General features: G+C 43.7%; 1 long non-coding RNA gene and 1 other non-coding gene across 4 annotated transcripts; both read right to left on the bottom strand.

The window, feature by feature from the left end:
- Window positions 1–6,038: 6,038 nt before the first annotated feature.
- trnas-aga (transfer RNA serine (anticodon AGA)) lies at window positions 6,039–6,120 on the bottom strand. The gene has a single exon. It is a non-coding gene; the product is annotated as a tRNA-Ser (tRNA).
- Window positions 6,121–12,663: 6,543 nt separating this feature from the next.
- Window positions 12,664–17,043, bottom strand: LOC129695180 (uncharacterized). 3 transcript variants are annotated; one of them, XR_008723124.1, is made up of 4 exons: window positions 16,933–17,017; window positions 15,449–15,593; window positions 13,916–13,976; window positions 12,664–12,824 (listed from the first exon to the last, which is right to left on the bottom strand). It is a non-coding gene; the product is annotated as an uncharacterized LOC129695180 (long non-coding RNA). The 3 variants fall into 3 exon arrangements; XR_008723125.1 differs by lacking the exons at window positions 12,664–12,824; window positions 13,916–13,976; window positions 15,449–15,593 and adding exons at window positions 14,403–14,519; window positions 16,623–16,758 and having other exon boundaries at window positions 16,933–17,043; XR_008723123.1 differs by lacking the exons at window positions 12,664–12,824; window positions 13,916–13,976; window positions 15,449–15,593 and adding exons at window positions 14,403–14,534; window positions 16,623–16,758 and having other exon boundaries at window positions 16,933–17,043.
- Between the last annotated feature and the right edge of the window lie 4,962 nt (window positions 17,044–22,005).

Raw genomic sequence — 22,005 nt, forward strand, 5'->3', positions numbered from 1 at the left:
ATGCGATGACACAATCAGTCCCGATGGAGATTTGCGGTAATGATATTCCACGAACAAGTTGCTATTGTTAACCATTTACGTATAGAACGCTGGACGATTCGACAGTGCTGATGTAACACAGATGTTGAAAATAAAATAATCTGTTCATCAGGTCCAACAGAAACCATTTTATTTCGAACAATATCGCACTTGCACAGGGATACAAAAGAGCTACAAACTTTCTCCCACATGGTACAAACACGGGTTACTTTGAACGTCGCATGTGGAGCACAACAGCGGCGAGATAGATGCGGAATAGCGGTGTGTCTGGCTCATTGCGACGCATGGCAGCCAAATAGGAATAGGGAAATGTAAGGTGGAGCGGCGTATTGTCCGTGTGGGAAACTGTTATGTGAGGTACAGGTTGATTTTCGAAGGCAATTGTATTAGTTTGGCTTAGAACGTAGTTCAGTAGAGTTTATGAACAGTCCCCCCAGCTCACAATGCCTGTGCCACAAACCTGCTCTAATCCGCCCGCACATAATCAATATCCCTCCATTCCATGTTTATTCACGTGGCTAGCCAGAAAGCTATTAAATGCCACTGGCGCACTGAATCATCACTTCCGTTAAAGAGTTTATCCCGCATATTTCCGAAGAACATTGCCCCACCCACATACAATCTATGCCGTCCAGCGTTTATTATTTACATTCTGGAAAAGCGCTGTGACGGCCTACCTAATCCTTGTTCTCATAGTTTTTTATACATCTAGTAGTCCCCCCTCAACCTCGGGCGGCCCAGGAAACACAACGTAAGTCTGTCCAATTCAATTTATTTCTATTTCTAGCACACAACCTGTAATCCCGTTATCATTCTGGGAAACCGCATGTGCATCCTTTCCAGAGCATTCACATCCTTCCTCTACTTGGGTGAAAAGAACAGTAAGCAATATTACAAATGGGGCCTATCGAAAGGCTTTTGCTTCTGATTCAACACTTCCACATTCTTACCCTCAGAACCTCAAGCAATGAGGTGTCGGAATTTTTGAAAATTGTAAAGAAGAAGATTTGTTTGTAGTACGTTTAACCCAAGATCTTACATACAGGGGAAGCATGGTATAAATGTCCATCATTGTGCAATTAAGAATATTGCTGAGGCAATAAATAGATTGATCATGTCTTATCGATTCCTCAGCACAGTTCCTTTAGTTAAAATAAACATTGGAGGTTGTAAACTAAGAGCAGTGTAATAAAACTAATCAGGATTACTGACATTTACGGCGACAAAGTGTATTCAAATGGGAGAGGGTTTTTCTTTAAGTAACAGGGAGCATTAGGTTAAATATATTTCCGGGGAAAGGCATAGGTGAGGCTATACAGAGACGATGATCAATAATGACTCATTTCAAAATTGTAGAATCCACATGTAACCATGTTGTTGTGAGAATACAAAAATGCAATAGGTACTGTGAATCTTTGATATACTTTGGTGTTCTCCGAGTATTAATACTGCGAACTGGTAAGACATTCAATAAACCGATTTGTTCGAGAAACTGAACACATATCTACGATATGTGTTATTTTGTGCATGTTTCTGGCTGTCATCGTACACCAGTCATTGAAGGTAGGCATGCAGGTGCAGCAGGCAGTAAAGAAAGCGAATGGTATGTTGGCTTTCATAGCAAAAGGGTTTGAGAAAAAGAGCAGGGAGGTTCTACTGCTGTTGTACATGGTCTTGGTGAGACCACACCTGGAGTATTGCGTACAGTTTTGGTCTCCAAATCTGAGGAAGGACATTATTGCCATATAGGGAGTGCAGAGAAGGTTCATCAGACTGATTCCTGGGATGTCAGGACTCTCTTATGAAGAAAGACTGGATAGACTTGGTTTATGCTCTCTAGAATTTAGGAGATTGAGAGGGGATCTTATAGAAACTTACAACATTCTTAAGGGGTTGGACAGGCTAGATGCAGGAAGATTGTTCCCGATGCTGGGGAAGTCCAGGACAAGGGGTCACAGCTTAAGGATAAGGGGGAAATCCTTTAAAACCGAGATGAGAAGAACTTTTTTCACACAGGGAGTGGTGAATCTCTGGAACCCTCTGCCACAGAGGGTAGTTGAGGCCAGTTCATTGGCTATATTTAAGATGGAGTTAGATGTGGCCCTTGTGGCTAAGGGGATCAGAGGGTATGGAGAGAAGGCAGGTACGGGATACTGAGTTGGATGATCAGCCATGATCATATTGAATGGCGGTGCAGGCTCGAAGGGCCGAATGGCCTACTCCTGCACGTAATTTCTATGTTTCTATGTTTCTATGTTTCTCACTGAGCTGGGCCCTACGCAAAACGAGATTCAGGGTAGAGGTTTAACACAAAATTCCCTCTTACAGAAGGCAAGCATACCTTATGCTTTGTTCACATGTATTGGCACCTTAAGAGATTTGCACCTCAAGATCCCTCTGTAGGTTGTTCACGGTCTTGACACTTATTGTATATTTTCACCTTACATTCAATCTCACAACGTGCAGCACGTCAGACTTTCTTGATTCACGCTCCATCTGCAATCGGCTTGAGAGTCTTCTGTGAGGCCTTGAGAGTGATATAAAGTCATGTTAATCTTTTGAAATAAGGAATTGCAAATGATACTTTATGTAGGAAAGACTAAATGCTGGAGTAGCGCAGTAGGTCACGAAGCATCCCTGGAAAACATGAATAGGTGACGTTTCGGATCGGGTCCTGTTTCAGACCGCTTCTTTTATGCTTAAATTTGCGCTAGTTGTGGTACATTGTAAATGTCAGTTAATACATAATTATACTTTTCTTGCAGGACGTGTGAGATCGGATTTCCCCGAGGACATGACCTGTAGGAAGTACGTCCTGCCGGAGCTCCTCATTGACGGCTGTGAACTGTAGATGCGGCTGGATGGCCGCAGAATTGTCTGCGAGCAAGATAACGGCATAGCTAGGAGTTACAGTGAGGTAGTCGTATCTCAGGTGCATGCAGGCAGTAGATGTCTACCAGGCATCGGTGTAGAGGTGATGCAGAAATCCCATTTGACACCTACCCACTTCCCGGAGGGCACGTGTACCCTTTTGCGGGTGAAACGTGATGGGAAACAGCAGCAGAAGTGTCTGTTCTCGGGCATAGACCTGGCTTGGATGCAGACCGGGAATGTGGAGGAGCAGACAGAGCGATTCAGATGGGGAACTCATTGCTTAGTGGAGCAGTCAGAATATTATGTGGCCGTAATCATACCTCTGGGATGAGGTGCTGAATCTCGATACTCGCGGCTTGTTGATTCGGAGCTGCTAAAGAACATTCGATTGGTTGCCAGTACACAAAAATGTTGGAGAAACACAGCGGGTGCAGCAGCAGCATCTATGGAGCGAAGGAAATAGCAACGTTTCGGGCTCGAAACCCCTTTTTCAAGGTCCCATTGCGGATGTTGAACAACCGGATGTCATATACTTGAAGCACACACTAAAATGAGGAACTAGATGTGTCCAGCCCTACTAACGGAACGAGGACATTCAGTTTGACGTTGTGGTACAGAGGGCTATAATCCACGGAGTATGCCAGATCCGTATTCAGATCTTTACCTGACAATCTGGGGGCAGAATTCACCTTTACCAAATGATCTGGTTACAAAAAATTGGAGGACACAATGGACTTTGAGTGAGCTTGGTAGTGCTACGCGGGAGGGCTTCAATTAGTTGGAACGGGTGGAACCAGCGTAGAGGATGCGCAAATAGAAAACTTGGGAAGTTAGAGGCTATTACCGGTACTCGGAGGAAGACAAGAGGATTTTTCAGGATTGGTGAAACCGAATATCTGATGCGTGCTTATTTCAGCGCAAGTTTTCGCGAGTGCATAGCAGAGCCTCATCTTAAAGGATTTAGAGCCTCGAACTATGAAGGTTGCCATTACTAATATTTGTTGGATTGGAGGGGCAGAAATTCAGCTCAGCTTTTCGTGGCGGAGGTTTCATACATGATAGAAGGAACCGAAATAGGTGAACTAGTCGATCAGGTTCGACATAGAGTGTTCCGGTGGCACAGAGTTGTATTCGTCCACAAAGCTCAGAAATGCGAAAGGTGCAATCTAATGTAATTAAGCTGTAGACTTCCAAAAACATGGCAAATGATAGAGCAATATAATGTTACCAGTTATTAAAATGCGCATAGTTGTAGTGGGCGACATTAACTTCCACAACTGAGGCTTTCTCGATGCACAAGGCTTAGATGAGCATAATATCTCTCCAATGGCTTGTAGATTCAAGGGTTGGAGATACTTAATAGTCATCCGAATTTCTACCTTTACCCCCCACACGTGATTGGATCCAGATTTCAGCGCGTCGTGGCGGAGGAATGCTCTAGAATCCAAGCCCCCGATTTGTAGGTAAACCCCGATCAGGTTCGCTAGAACCTCCAATCCATGAGAATTAACATCGGTCTATCATGTTTAAGAAGGAACTGCAGATACTGGAAAATCGAAGGTCGACACAAATGCTGGAGCAACTCAACGGGGAGGCAGTATCTGTGGAGCGGAGGGAATAGGCAACGTTTCGTGCCGAAACCCTTATTGAGACTAACGTGAGGGTGGGGAGAAGAGGGGGGGGGAGAAGAAAGGAAGAGGAGGAGCCAGTTGACTGTGGGAAAACTGCGAAGGGGGGGAAGAAAGTAAGGAATGCCTGAAATTAGAGAAGTCAATGTTAATACCGCTGGGTTGCAAACTGCCCAAGCGAAATATGAGGTGCTGTTCCCCCCATTTACGGTGGTCCTCACTCTGGCCATGGAGGAGGCCGAGGAGAGAAAGTTCTGATTCTGAATGGGAGGGGGAATTTGAAGTGCTAATCCACCGAAAGATCAGCTTGGTTATTGCGAACAGAGCGGAGGTGTTCGGCGAAGCGATCGCCAAGCCTATGCTTGGTCTCACCGATGTAGAGCAGCTGACATCTGGAGAAGCGCATACCGTTGATGAGGTTGGTGGCGGTGCAGGTGAACCTCTGCCGCGCATGGAAAGACTGCTTGGGTCCTTGGAAGCGGTAAAGCGATAGTGTAGCATTTCTGTCCAGGTGACCTTTCTGTCCTGGGACTCCTCAACTATCAAAGTGAAGTCACAAGCAAAATGACGGGACACCATCCCATATTCAGAGACGGTAGCTTACAAACCTAACGGCCTGAACAATTTTTTTTCCAATATCAAGCACCCAACAGCCTTCCTGTTCTATCTTCCCAACAGGAACTTCTCCCTAATTTTTCTCCCCAATAAACCCAATTTCCTTCCCCCCCCCCGTCCTTCTCCCTACCCTAACACGTGGCTGACTTCGCACCGGCTCCTCTGCAACGCCTTCACCTCCATTTGTAGAGTTTATAATATACAGTGTTCATAATTCGCAAATTGTCAATCCCCATTCATTGGGGATCTGCAGTTGGGACTGGAAACAGTGGGTTGTTCTGTATATTATTTAATGACCGGGAGCGATTGTGCTTACGTTCGCGGATAGTCACTAAACTGTGTGCAAATAAATGTATTCATTCTAACTGCTACGAGTGGCAGTAAAGACACCACTAAACCATTGAACCATTGCCATCATTATAGTTTTTCGTGAACTGGATAGCACGCAACAACATACGTTTCACTATTCATCGATACACTTGACAATAAACAACTAATCTAAAGTAGATGGTCTCAACATTGCATTCCAAACTCCACGGTGACCTTTCACACAATACGTTATAATCATTCATCCACCCGACTTCAAAATATTCATAGAAATTCAAATGTTAGTCAATCAATTATGCACTGCTCTTTTAGGAAGGGAATTCCAATATTCGCTTCCTCGTGGGCGTTGATTTACATGAGAAACAATGTACGTGTGACAGAGGTTCCAAGAATTCGGACTGGAGTCAACAATGAACTTGTATGAAGTTAATTCGACCCAGTGCGCAGGCTGGAACCACAGGAAATAAATTAGGTGTTTACTCTGGCAGCAGACAACCAAAGGCCCGTCAAAAGTTACACATACACGCTGGTAATTTCGAGCGGATTTGCTGGTCCCGTAGTCGGCAGGATTCGAACGTGCGCGGGGAAACCCCAATGGATTTCTAGTCCATCGCCTTAACCACTCGGCCACGACTACTGCGGTCTCAACAATGGCGGTCTGCGGAGCTCCTGCTTGCGCTGTGTGTGGAGTCTGGGATCCCTCGTTCAGGACCCCGGAGGTGAAGAGCTCCGACCGCCGGCCCGCGGCCTACTTCTACTGCGGGCGCGGCGGGGACTTAACCCCCGGAGCGGGACCCCTCGCCGGGGATCCCTGGAGTAGATCTTAGACTGCCGGCCCTGCGGTCTGCGGTTCTTCTGGAGGCGGCGCGGCGGGGACTTTAGATTTTCGACCGCCAGCCAGCGGCCTACACCATATTGAAGCCGCGGTCTCCGGTGGAGAGGCACCGAATGAGGACCTACCTGGACTTACCTTGTCTGCACATTTGGACGCCTGCAGCGGCGACTGCGGAGGGTTGTGGTCCCGATCTCGGGGGGGAAATGAAGGAGGACTGACCAAATGTTGTGCCTTCCACACAGTGATGAATGCTGTGGTGGGTGTTTGTGTTGAAATGGTATTGTGCATTGTGTGGTTTTTTATTGTACAGCTGCTGGCAAATTCAATTCACTGCACTTTATGTGCACGTGACGAATGAAATTGACTGCCAGACTGACTGACACAATATTTCGTTATGGTGGATGTCAAGGGAGGAGGGATGGTTTTCTTTGGCACTGGGATGATGATGGCCATCTTGAAACAGGTGGTACATTAGAACGGAGTAGGGAGAGATTAAAAATGGCCACGAATTTTCCCGGTAGTAGGTCTGCGCAGCTAATAAGGGCAAGACTAGGGACTTCTTCTGGTGTGTATGTTTGTTTGGGTGTTTATATATATATACTAGACTACGTGGGACCCGTTGGGTCCCGGCCTCACACGGGAGGGCTGGATACCCAAAACAAAATTCCACCTCTGCAGCAATTCCAATATTGCTGGCCAGTGGGAAGGGGGCTTTCTGTTGCGCTAGTATGAGTGTTGTGGGCCGAAGGTACTGATTTCCAGAGGGCTAGTATGGAGTTTGTGGGCCGAAGGTACTGATTTCCAGAGGGCTAGTATGGAGTTTGTGGGCCGAATGGATTTTTGGGCTGGCAGCTCAGTCACTGAGGCCTGGCAGTACAATCACTCGGACCTGGCAGGCTGGAGGCTGAGAAACTGCCACAAATTGTGCCCAAAACAGGTGACAGACAGTAAGAGAGAGAAGGGGGAGAGGGTGGACTTAATGGATTATTGGGCTGGCAGTTCACTAACTCACGGCTCGTGGGCTGGCAGTGCAGTCACTCACGCCTGGTACGCTGGCAGTTCACTCAGTCATCCCACCTACCTTCACCCTCCCCCCCCACTCTGCTCCTTGCCATTCCCCTTCCACCCACACATTCAGTGCATCTCCAATCTCCCCCCCCCCCCCCCCCCATGCACTCTTATGGCTCGTTTTCATGGGGCGACTTGACGCAAGATGTAGCCAGAGTGGAGTGGTCGTGGTCTAGCACGATATCACACGATATAACTAACGGGGGGGGGGGGGGGGGGGTTGTAGACCTTCCCACGGTACTCGGCTTTTCTGTTATTTGTGCGAGTGACTTGTCCGTCTGCCGAGCTTTCCCGTTAAATCTTGAATGAACTGCAAGTGTAATAAAATCATCACGTGGCACAAATGATGTAACTTTTTTTCACATACTATAAATATCCTCCCTTGGTTGAATTGGCTCAGTTGGAGATATGCCTATACTAACTAGTTTCGAGTACAGGATGGTGGTTTTTTTCATTGACGCGCTGTATGCAGCAGCCCACTATGTGCATCGAGGACGCTTGCGTGAAGCCAGAAGGGTGAGATTAATTAAAAAGAGAATCAAGAGGAAGTGTCACTGGGTGAAGCCCCTCTTTCAACGGAGACCTCAATTTGGACAATATGATCAGCTGCTTAATGTTCTGTTTGAAGAGGATAAAAGTGCATTCACAAACTTTGTCAGAATTTCACCCGAGCTCTTTAATGAGCTGAAGCATAATTTGGGACCTCTGCTGAAGAAGACAGACACTGTAAAGAGAAAGGCACTGGAACCAGGGTTACGCATAGCAATCACCCTGCGCTACTTGGCCTCAGGCAATTCTTATAAAAGTCTGTCTTACAACTTTCTTGTCGCCACCACCACCATCAGTGGTATTGTCCGAGAAACCTGTGAGGCGATCATCGAATTTTATTCAGCTGAAGTGATGGAATGCCCCAGTACACCAGATGCGTGGAAGAGAGTGGCGCTGGGGTTTGAAAACAGGTGGAACTTTGTTCACACATGTGGGGCTTTGGATGGCAAGCATGTGGCAATTCGTAAACCACCCGGAGGTGGCTCAAATTATTTCAATTACAAGAAATTCCACTCAATTGTACTCTTGGCGGTGGTTGATTATAACTACAACTTCATGTATGTGGATGTGGGCACACCTGGAAGTGTTGGTGATGGCCGTATTTGGAAAGAAACCTGGCTTGGAAAGAAAATGGAAGGTGGAACAGCAGGCATGCCTAATCCAGAACCTCTGCCAGGGGAAGACAGCCCGGGCATCCCATATGCGATGGTTGCTGACGAAGCCTTTGCACTACGGCCCTGGATTATGAAGCCATATCCACAGAGGAATCTAACTAGAGAACAGAGGATCTTCAATTACAGGCTGTCAAGGGCCAGGAGGGTTGTAGAAAATGCTTTTGGCATCTTGGCAAACAGATTTAGATGCTTGCTCAAGAAAATGGAGCAGAAGCCCAAGAATGTGGATAGTATAGTATATGCAGCATGTGTTCTGCACAACCTGATCCGAATGAGAGGTGCAGCTGCAGGATCAGCAACATCCACCCAGGACGGTGACGTGATGGACAGAGAAACAGGGGGAATAACATTAGGTTCATGGAGAAGTGGTGTAAACAATGCAGAAATGGTGCCACTGCAGCGTTTCAAAGGTAACTGGGGAACATAGTGTGAAAGAGCAAAGAGACCATCTCTGCGCTTACTACAATTCACAATTGGGGAGTGTGCCGTGGCAGGACAGCCACATTGATGGGTAGCCGACCCCAGGAACACTACTGCATGTTAGCAGAAATGCATAGCGATTAAGCTTACTTTCTAGTGTTGTCCTCTGAAAAGTGCATCCTATACGATGTTCGTCCGCAAAACCTGCCATTTAGCACATTGCATTCTCCCTTTTAATGCCTGAGTTTGGGTTGATGCGGAGGATAATGAATATAATGTGTTTAAAATAATCTAGCGTGCCTCATTTGTTGATTTTCGTGTTTGCGAGGCCCTTTTATAGACAAATGTTTGGTGTGATGCACCTTCTCAAAATATCTGAAAGAAGTCGTCTTTTTATATTGTAAAATTGCAATAAAGACTTTGTGTCACGTTTACCGTGCTGATTGGCTTATTTTATTTCCTACGGAGAGGTGAAACTTTCAAACGTTTTAAATAGCTCATCAATTGATGGACCTGAACACTCACAAATAAAAATAAATGAGAATGTGATTATATCACCTAACTTCAACTATTTCGTGTTTCAGCATGAGAGGGATTATAACATTAGAGGCATTCATATTGTAGTGATGTGTTGATGAAGAATTGCAGACAGCAAGCTGATAGTGAGAAATATATTTATTTAACAATGAGGTCAACAAACACTGACAATCAAACTGCTGAGGTAAAAGCTTTATCACACTTCAGGCTATCATAAAATGCGGAGTCGCCAACAGAATCAAAGTAATGCCCAAGAGTAAAATACACACATATTAACATACAGACATTTATAAAGGACTCTAGATGTCACACAAAATGTTGAGTGGCCAACAACTAAAATAAACCAAAACTAAAACGGTTACTTAAACACCACATTAATAATTCTAAAAGTCCGAGTCAGCAAAACCATCTGTCCCTTCTTGTGATGGTGTTTGTGCACGGCCCTCTCCGTAAACAAAAGGCAAAGGTGAATTTCTACCAGGCTGCTGCTCTGTAAACATCAGTGGTGATGGTGAGTGTCTCTAGAAGGAAATTAAGAAGTACATGTGAAAATTTTCTCACGGACCATAAAATTGCGGGACCTTTCATTAAAGTCCCTTTTCAACATGCGAGTTCTTTTCTTGAATCTCATTAAGATAACTCATGAATAATTTGTTGTCCAAATGCGGATGGAAATCCTTATTTGTAAAATCCAATCCCACAAAACACAATGGTTTACCTGTTCATCACGGAATTGTGGCTGTGCTCCCATTGCACGCGGCATCCCATATCTCCTATCTGCATACTTTAGAATCACAGAGTGATGTATTAGTCAATGCATACAAAGAAGACAGATTATGAATTAGGTTTGGGAAGCACACATATATTTCTTAATACCTGGTGATAGAAGTGAGGCGGGCGAGGCTGAGGAACCAGTTGACGCTGCGCCTCAGATGCACGTGCTTCAATTAACTGCACAGACAACACCACACATTAAAACTATGTTGCTTTATGATGTGCGAAATGAACATTTTTACCAGAAACGATGAATGAAGGCAAGAGGATTAGAATAGATCTATACCTTTTTTTTTCGAAACGCGATTGCCCCATTGATCATAATCCATAAAAAATCCCAGTGTCCTTCAGTAATTTCTTCTTCCATAATAACTTGACAGAAGTCTACTACCCTCTGCATTACGAGGTTCGTTCTCAGGCGTCCTTCCTCCAACAACTGAAAACCGTCTCGAACAGTGTTATTGAGCTGAAATTTCACAGCGCAAATATAAAACACAGCAAAATGCTGGGTGTGTGCATTGTCCAATAACCATCAAGTTTATACACTCACACTTCTAATGATGTTCCCATCTGTCCCTTCTTCAGCACCTCCGGGTGTGGTGAGGTCAATACTGGAAATTGGCCTACTGCGGTGCTGTTGGCTGGTGGATGGTCTCGGCGTGGAAGTCCCTTCCGCAGGATCATCGGACGCATGGTCAATGATGTGTCGTTCCTGTAGGAATCACATAAAAACATTTAGACATAGTGTCCGGAGCCTCATGAACTCACAATTTGTTGTATTAAAAGTACCTTGGGTGCGCTAGTCCTGGTCACTACACGCACAATATGCCCTGATAGGAACCGCCACTTCTCCTCGATCCACCTATTCTCTCTCTGTCAGTTTGCTGCCAGCTGACCCTGTTTTGGTCCCAAGTGCGGTGACCTTTCCATAGATGGTCCTCTGATTAGTGAACCATTGCATGAGTTGGTCATCTGCATTACAGTACAGTGATGGAATTAAAAATAACTTAAAAGCATTGGATGTATTCAGTTCTATTAAAAGTTCTGGACAGTAAATAGAGGCGTGTTTAAGAGCCTGCCCTCCGCATTTAATCTGCTGATTCTTGTGCTTCTTGGAAACCTGAGCACAAGTTTGTAAATACAGATGGCCCTTTTTAAGACAAACATTGCAAGTGAGAATTGCCTGCCCTCATGCATAATTTATTTTATGACTTAGGGAGACATGATTCCAACTGCAAACACAGAGAGTGTAAAAGCTGTCTGCGACTTTTTCACTTTGCAGCTGCAGGGCACAAACCGACTTATAAGAGAAGTTTAAGTTAACTGCAAAAACTGCACTTTTACATCTATAGCCTTGTATGTTTTAAATTCTTGAATAACATTAAATGGTTCTCCTGTTGATGAACTGATATATCATTATATATACTCGCATGAGCACCCGAGAAACTCCGCAGCCTTCGTCTCCAGCAGGTTCCGTTTTCTCTCCCTGTTCCTATAATCCTCTCTGGATTTATCGTAGAGAATCTCGTTCAATTGGTACCATTCTACAAGTTCCCCCTCTTGTTCCCTGGAGAAGTTATATGGCCTTACCTTCTGCCACCTTCCCTTCACATAAGCGTCTGCAGAGGCTATTCCTACAATGGCTACTGGGGAGGCAATCTGACATGCACCTTGCTCCCCCTCTCCCTGCTCCAAGGAGCCCTCAGGCAGTGTTATATCTGGCATCTCCTGTTGCCTCTCCACCTGTCTCTCTAGCTGCATCTCCTCCTCATTCTGCTGCATGGCAAAAACATTTCTGGCATGCTTTACCCCCTTTTTCTGAGCTTTTCTGGGAGCCATCTCTGCGTGTTCCTGTTAAAAAGATTCTCCAACAATTACAATGAGGTGGGACGTCCTCGATGGACACATGTTCAATTAACAACATTGAGAACACCTTTTTTACTCACCTTCCCTCCCCTCTATCCAACTTCCGGGTTTACCGTCCGCAGGAGTTCCCACGGTAACCGCAAGAGTTACTACGGATTTCGCACGGGACACTTCATTCATAAAATGTTGCAATGCTCAACCACAAGTGCACAAGTCATTCTTGGACAAATTCAAACATGTTTGAATTTTCTCCCGAGTACCCAAGGTACACGATTACCTGCCGTTAGCGCCACGGTGGTCCACGAATGCCGTATTGTTACCGCACGAGGTTCCCACGATGTCAAACTCGGGGTACCTCTTGCGTCAAGTGGCACCGTGAAAAGGGGGTTTTAGTGGCTCTCCCACAGAGCAGCCATTGCTGCCTATTAGGTTCTATTGTAATGAAGAACACACAGCATTAAAAGTGCAAAAAGGTTTTATTAAAGTTTAAAATGTGAATGACTCTTAAAATATAAGAACAATTTAAATTTTAAAGATGAGATTTATTAAGTTTTTACTTGTAGTGTCTTATTGCGTCTTGTTGTGTTCTGCTGTTCACTGCGTCTTGATGACTATTTACTGTAGATAAAAAGAGACATTTTTAACATAGAGAAAGTCAGCGGTCAAATTTTAAGAAGGAAAATCTGAGAATATCACAGAAGTCATCATTCAACGAAGCACGCTATTAATGACAACATTCTTGGGCGATGTTCCATCCTTCAGGAAACCTTTGACATTACCCTTCATATTTTTGTTGAGGTAGTATGTTGGGCCAAAGGTACTGGTTTCCGGAGGGCTAGTATGGAGTTTGTGGGCGGAATGGGTTTTTGGGCTGGGAGCTCAGTCACTGAGGGCTGGCAGCTCAGTCACTGAGGCCTGGCAGTACAATCACTCGGACCTGGCAGGCTGGCGGCTGAGAAACTGCCAGAAATTCTGCCCACAACAGGTGACAGTCTGTAAGAAGGGGGAAGAGGGTGGACTGAATGGATTATTGGGCTGGCACTTCAGTCACTTGCAGCTGGTTCCAGCCGCTACGGTCAGGCAAACGCCTCCGTTGCCATGCAGTGAGAACGGAGAGGTTGAGAAGGAGTTTCTTCCCAGAGGCAATTCGGACTGTAAACGCCTTTCTCACCAGGGACTAACTGTACAGAACGTTTTTCCTTCTATTATTTAGTATGTAAAATAATATGTGTGTTATGATTGTGTTTATAATTTGTTTGGTTGTTTTGTTGTTCCCCGAGCATTGCCACTTTCATTTCACTGCACATCTCGTATGTGTATGTGACAAATAAACTTGACTTGACTTGACTTGACTTGGTGGTGGCAGTTCACTAACTCACGGCTCGTGGGCTGGCAGTGCAGTCACTCACGCCTTGTACGCTGGCAGTTCACTCAGTCACCCCACCTACCTTCACCCCCCCCCCACCCCACTCTGCTCCTTGCCATTCCCCTCCCACCCACACATTCAGTGCATCTCCAAACAACCTCCCCCCCATGCACTCTTAGTGGCTCTCCCACAGAGCAGCCATTCCTGCCTATTAGGTTCTATTGGGATGAAGAACACACGGCATTAAAAGTGCAAAAAGGTTTTATTAAAGTTTAAAATGTGAATGACTCTTAAAATATAAAAACAATTTAAATTTTAAAGATGAGATTTATTAAGTTTTTACTTGTTGTGTCTTGTTGCGTCTTGTTGTGTTCTGCTGCTCACTGCCTCTTGATGACTATTTCCTGTTGATAAAAAGAGACAATTTTAATATAGAGAAAGTCAGCGGTCAAATTTTAAGAAGGAAAATCTGAGAATTTATCTCAGAAGTCATCATTCAACGAAGCACGCTATTAATGACAACATTCTTGGGCGATGTTCCATCCTTCAGGAAACCTTTGACATTTCCCTTCATATTTCTGTTGAGCTAGTATGTTGGGCCAAAGGTACTGGTTTCCAGAGGGCTAGTATGGAGTTTGTGGGCGGAATGGATTTTTGGTTTGGCAGCTCAGTCACTGAGGGCTGTCAGCTCAGTCACTGAGGCCTGTACTGGCAGGGGGGCACCAAAATGCTTGGTGTTGCTGAAGACATCTGGAAGAGTTCTGTCCACAACTTCAAATCATTATCTCCTAATCATTGGACATTCATCCCAAACAATGACTTTCACTTGCCTCGTGAAATGTGCCGTCTTAGAGTTCTTCTCGATGTTGCACAATGTATCCTCGGCCACTTGGATGGGTATCTTGAATCGAGAATGTGTCGTTCTTCCACCAGGCAGAATGTAGCTGCTATCATAGAGGATACTAAAGCAATAGCCACATCACATAACATTTCCTGACATGATGTTCAAAAAGCAGCCCAGTGACAATTTCAGTTGTTAATGAACACTGAAGATTTTGTGCAAAACATTTTTTTGAGGTAGGGGCTGTCAGGGTGGGGTGGGGGTGGTAATCGTGCAGCCAAGGGAGGGGCACAGCTTCAGGTGGGGGTTCTCGTGAGCTGATGAGAAATGGGGGGGGGGGGGCTCATGCAGGGGATGAGGGCGGCTTCAGTAGGGGGGTGCATCCTATTGCCAGGCGGATGTGGGGCATGTCAGTGGAGGAGAGGGGGCAGTGAGCGATTTACTCATGACCTGTGGACTCACTCACTGCCTTGGGATTGACTCATGCTCTTTAGACTGACTCTCACGGCTTGTGGACAGACTGATGCCCGACTTCTGGAGTCACGTCCGACATGTAAACTGAAAACTGTAACATCTACATTGAGGAACAGCTTCTTCCTGACAGCCATCACACTATTAAACATAACAAATAAGCTCTGAACTACGAAATATTATATTATTTCACACACACACACACACACATATATATTCACATGCACTCACACACACACACACATATATAATCGCTCACACATATTCACTCACACACATATTCAGACACACAAATGGACACACACATATAGACACACGCATATATTCACACACACACACACACACACACACACACACACACACACACACACACACACATTCACACACACACACACACACACACACACACACATATTCACACACACACACACATTTTCACACACACACACACACACACACACACAGAGGGAGGTTTCACGGCAGTCGGGTCACGACCCATGACCCGTACTGTTGCTACGCTACACCAAATGGATTACACGCGATGTACTGCAGGTAGGCACTTACCATCGTTTCCAACTCCATCTTCCACGGAGATGCTAACCGAATTTCGTTGTCTCTGTACTGTACACTGACAACGACAATTAAAGTTGAATCTGAATCTGAACGTAGCGGATCCATTAAAACCCGCCAAAAATGTCCATTTTTTGCGCTGCAAATAATTATGGAAATCGGGATGAGCGTGTGAGACATTTAGCCTACTTCAGAATTCCAAAAGTGAGGAGAAATAACAGTAGATAGAAGTGAGAGCTGAAGGGACAACAGGGAGTGCTTTAGCGAACATTGGCCGTTTGCTCACTACATTTCATCAACACTAAAGCATTATTTGTGTTTTTTCTTGATTCCTTTGGCATCTAAAAATTTTCAGAAGTGATAAATCTGGCAGTATTTTTTTAAAATAAATCGCCCATGGTTCTCAAGTTGGTTATTACGTACAGAATGAAAACGCATCTGAAGAAAAATTTACAGCCAGATTTATCACTTCTGAGAATTGTCCCTTCAATTCTCGCTTCTCTTTACCTTCATTTCATTTCACGTTTGGAATTCTAATGTTGGGTTCATGTCTCTCACACTTACCCCAACTTCCACGATTTTTTTCAGAGCACAAATTCAACATTTTGGCGGTTTTTAACAGATAGGAAAGGACGCGTTTCTTGCATTAATAACATATACTGGAAGTGACGGATATCTTCAGATGGTTTGAGCGGCTCCGTGCGTCAAGTCCTATTACCTTGTGACCTTACGTGCAACCCCCTATTCACACACACACACACACTCACGCAAACACACACGCAAACACACACATATATATTCACACACACATATATATATTCACACACACAAACACACACATACACACACACATATATTCATACACACACACACATACATTCACACACACATATATATTCACACACACACACACATATATATTCACACACACACACACACACACACATATATATATTCACACATACACACATATATATATATATTCACACATACATATATATTCGCACACACATATTCTCACACTCACAGGCACAGGAACACACACATATACACACACACATATACACACACACATATTTTCACACACACATATATTTTCACACACTCACACTCACATATATCACACTCACACACACACACACACACACACACACACATATATCTGTACATTTCTTGCCTGCCTGCCAGTCCATTGTGGCCTCTCTCTCTGTCACTTTCGCGCGTCTTTGTCGCTACCGGCACCATTGCCAGCAGCAGCTTCAGCGATAGTCTGTGGCGGGGGGGCTTACATAATCGGCTGTACACTGTGCAAAATGAAACACAAATCAATACTTTTTGTGTTACAATATAAATCTCCGTCTCACCAACATGTTACTTTCCGGACACAATTCCTCATTTTATTATTCACACACACACATTCACAGTTGCAGATTTTGCTGAAACACAATTGCCGCTGCGGATGTAACAATAACACTTACCAGCTCTGTAGCATTATTCAACACCTCGTGCACGTCTTCAGCGCCATCTTGCCTCCGATCAGAAATGACGTCATCGACGCCGGCTTACCGATCGCCGGAAATGACGTCATCACCACCAGCTTACCGATCTCCGGAAATGACGTCATCGTCGCCATCTTCAAACCGCCAAAATGTCCGCCAATTTTAAATTTAAACACAGTGCTGATCGAAATAAAAAAGGTTCTTTCGCGCATTACTGGCTTGAAAACGTTGCAACAAATGCATTTCAATTTACATCACCATTTCAAACACAATAGACATCATGCTTTAGTTACCTGAAAACCGGTGCAGCCATTTTAGAAACGCAAGAGAAACAAATTTGCAAAACGCTTTATAACTATAACAATAACAAATGGTTTTTATTTTCATTTCAATGTTCAAACACAATATAGATAGACAAATATACAAATGTTTTTTTATTTTCAATTCACAGTTCAAACATAATATAGATAGACAAATATACAAATGTTTTTTATTTTCAATTCACAGTTCAAACACACAATATAGATAGACACATATACAAATGCTTTTTATTTTCAATTCACAGTTCAAACACAATATAGATAGACAAATATACAAATGTTTTTTATTTTCAATTCATAGTTCAAACACAATATAGATAGACAAATGCAAATGCTTTCTATTTTCAATTCACAGTTCAAACACAATATAGATAGTAGACAAATATACAAACTCTTTCCAACAAAATGCCAAGAAATTTCAGAGCATGGTGAATAACATACATATCAATTGGGTGAAAAAACACTCACCTGGGAGCAGAGCTGCAGCTCAGAGAGCCGTGACCAAAGATCGTAGAGGGACAAGATAGACCACTCCTCGAAAAACGCGTAGTATGACGTGTGTGACCGTCGACGCCATATTGTTAAGCATTTATTGGGCTGTAATGGCGTCCTCAGCTAAATCTACATCTCACTGCTCCGCTATCAAGTATTCTAATCGTAAATCTAAACGACCCAACCTGTCATTCTTTAGGTTCCCCAATAAAAAAGAAAGGTGAGAAAATATTTTTATTATTTTCAGTCGATATTCTGTCGTGAAAATGGTATTTTCTGTTCTCCCATCAACGGCCATTGGGAAACATTATTCGGTACATTAGAAAGTTCTTAGACTAATTTTTAATAGTTCTTTACTCACCACAATAATAAAGACAATTTTAACACTTCTGTACGTTTTTTTTTTGGTTTTGTTTTGTAAGGGATTAGTCTGCACAATATGGCCCGCGGGACACATTAGGTCCAGTGACCAGGAGATTTTTCGAGCTCAGATTCAAGTCCGAGAATGGGCGGCTGTTACCCATTATATTCCTCGAACATAGGTCATAGCAAACAACACTCACATACATACAAAGACATCACAAGCCCGCCGTGAAGAAGGGTGCAATCAAATATTATATAACTCTGCTCTATCATCTTTGGGTGCAATGGTGGGTCGGGGGGTTCGGTGGCGGCGGCCGTAATCAAAGATACTAGTGGAGCTCTGATCTATAATCTTTGGTCGGAATGGGACGGCTGCGCGTTATAATGTGCTATCGTTCCACTCTCTCCCCCCCCCCTGTCCCCCTGTCCCCCTTCTCCCTCCCCCCCCTTCTCCCTGTCCCCCCCTTTCCCCTTCTCCCTCCCCCTTCTCCCTCTCCCCCCTCCCCCTGTCCCCCCTTCTCCCTGTCCCCCCCCCCCCTTTCCCCTTCTCCCTCTCCCCTTCTCCCTCTCCCCCCCCCCCCTTCTCCCTCTCTTTCGATCTCTCTCTCTCTCCCCTCTCTCGATCTCTCTCTCCCCTCTCTCTCTCTCTCTCTCTCTCTCTCTCTCTCTCTCTCCCTCTCTTCTCGCTATCTCTCCCCCTTCTCTCTCTCCCACCCTTCCATCTCTCCCTCCCTTACCTCTTCGTGAGAGTTGGCAGCTCTGCTATGCCTTGGGTCCAAAAGAGGATAGATAGAAAATACTTAATTGTCTTTGTAAGAAGATTTTAATAAGCTCTTCTACATTTAAGGTAAATTGACATATTAGAGGCAAAACACATTTTCAATATACAGGTCTCTCCACACAACTGAAAACAATTGCATTTAAGTGATATATCATCCATTGTTCAGGCAAGTAGCACTAGGTTACAATAAACTTCCTGCATATTCCAGGAATTCATCTCATAAAAATGGGAGAGGCTTAAATGCATTGTAAAATCATAAATCCATGTTGACTTGGACTAATGCTTTTACTGCTATCCAAATGCCCCATTATTACATCTTTAATAATTGACTCCAGCATCTTTCACACCACCAAAGTCAGGCTAACTGGTCTGTAATTCCCCATTTTCTCTCTCGCTCCTTTCTTGAAAAGTGGGATAGCATTAGCTATCCTCCAATCCACAGGAACTGATCGTAAATCTATTGATCGTTGGAAAATAATAGAAACATAGAAATTAGGTGCAGGAGTAGGCCATTCGTCCCTTCGAGCCTGCACCGCCATTCAATATGATCATGGCTGACCATCCAACTCAGTATCCCGTACCTGCCTTCTCTCCATACCCTCTGATCCCCTTAGCCACAAGGGCCACATCTAACTCCCTCTTAAATATAGCCAATGAACTGGCCTCGACTACCCTCTGCGGCAGAGAGTTCCAGAGATTCACCACTCTCTGTGTGAAAAAGGTTCTTCTCATCTCGGTTTTAAAGGATTTCCCCCTTATCCTTAAGCTGTGACCCCTTGTCCTGGACTTCCCCAACATCGGGAGCAATCTTCCTGCATCTAGTCTGTCCAACCCCTTAAGAATTTTGTAAGTTTCTATAAGATCCCCTCTCAATCTCCTAAATTCTAGAGAGTATAAACCAAGTGTATCCAGTCTTTCTTCATAAGACAGTCCTGACATCCCAGGAATCAGTCTGGTGAACCTTCTCTGCACTCCCTCTATGGCAATAATGTCCTTCCTCAGATTTGGAGACCAAAACTGTACGCAATACTCCAGGTGTGGTCTCACCAAGACCCTGTACAACTGCAGTAGAAACTCCCTGCTCCTATACTCAAATCCTTTCGCTATGAAAGCTAACATACCATTCGCTTTCTTCACTGCCTGCTGCACCTGCATGCCTACTTTCAATGACTGGTGTACCATGACACCCAGGTCTCGCTGCATCTCCCCTTTTCCTAGTCGGCCGCCATTTAGATAATAGTCTGCTTTCCTGTTTTTGCCACCAAAATGGATAACCTCACATTTATCCACATTATACTGCATCTGCCAAACATTTGCCCACTCACCCAGCCTATCCAAGTCACCTTGCAGTCTCCTAGCATCCTCCTCACAGCTAACACTGTCCCCCAGCTTAGTGTCATCCGCAAACTTGGAGATATTGCCTTCAATTCCCTCATCCAGATCATTAATATATATTGTAAATAGGTGGGGTCCCAGCACTGAGCCTTGCGGTACCCCACTAGTCACTGCCTGCCTAATGAAGAACTCAACCATATTATGGTCACTCTTGCCCAAGGGGGCAGTACAACAAGATTGCTAACTAACCCTTCCTCATTACTCAATACCCAGTCTAAAATAGCCTGCTCTCTCGTTGGTTCCTCTACATGTTAATCATATGTATAAATATATATGTATGTGTATATATATGCATGTATATGTATATATGTGTGTATATATGTATGTATATATATGTTTATATGTGTGTATGTATGCATATAAATGTATCCATATGTATGTGTGTATTTGTATGTGTGGATATGTATGTGTATATGTATGTATGTATGTGTATATATGTGTGTGTATATATGTATGTGTATATATATGTGTGTGTAAATATATATATGCATATATATATTATTACTATATAATTATATATATAATTGCCTTTATGGTTTATGTATATCATCTTACAAGACAAATAAATTAATAGCGATTATTTAAATCAAAGTAGCTTCTGATACATGAGAATAAACTATTATCTCTAACTTGCCTCTCACACACAGACACACATTCATATAAATATATTAAATATATATACGTTAAATTTAATTTTTTGCAGTGTGTGTTAAAGCAATACAATGCAAGGGAAACTACACAAAGGAGGGGTCTGTTCCCGCTACAAGATACTTGAGGATCTTTGCTTTGGATCAAAGATTATAGCGGAGCTCTATAATCTTTGCTTTGAATCACAGCGGATGGAATACCGGAAGTCGAGTGTCGCTGTAACAAATGGCGGCCGTGACGTTCCGTTGCGTACTACACGTCAGCCCATTGAATTTCGAAGGAGTGGTCTATCTTGTCCCTCTACGATCTTTGGCCGTGACCCTTTCACTTCGTGGCTCGCCGGAAATGACGTCATCGCCGCCATCTTTTCGATTGTCGGAAATGACGTCATTGTCGTCATCTTAAAACCGCCAAAATCACAAAATATCCGCCAATTTTAAATTTAAACACAGACTGATCGAAATAAACAGCTTTTTTCGCGCATTACCCGCCTGAAAACGTTGCAACAAATGAATTTCAATTTACATCACCATTTCAAACACAATAGACATCATGCTTTAGTTATCTGAAAACCGGTGCAACCATTTTAAAACCCAAGAGAAACAAATTTGCAAAGCGCTTTACATCAATAACAAATGGTTTTTATTTTCATTTCACAGTTCAAACACAATGTAGATAGACAAATATACAAATGGTTTTTATTTTCAATTCACAGTTCAAACACAGTATTGATAGATAAATATACAAATGGTTTTTATTTTCAATTCACAGTTCAAACACAATATAGTTAGACATATACAAATGCTTTTTATTTTCAATTCACAGTTCAACTGTTTAATCTGTTTTTTCTAATTCCAATTTTTCAGTCTTATTTTTATTGTTTTGAATAGCTTGGTATGCGATAATACAGCCTCTCACATAGTCTTTAAAAGTTTCCCCCAGCAAGGCTGGAGAAATGCCGGGGGTGTCGTTTGTCACTTAAAATATTTTCATCTGTAACTTCAAATAGTCACAACAACTTGCCTCAGCTAGTATTTGTGGGTGGAATCTCCA

The sequence above is a fragment of the Leucoraja erinacea genome, unplaced genomic scaffold, assembly GCF_028641065.1.
Source record: "Leucoraja erinacea ecotype New England unplaced genomic scaffold, Leri_hhj_1 Leri_978S, whole genome shotgun sequence".
Lineage (NCBI taxonomy): Eukaryota > Metazoa > Chordata > Chondrichthyes > Rajiformes > Rajidae > Leucoraja > Leucoraja erinaceus.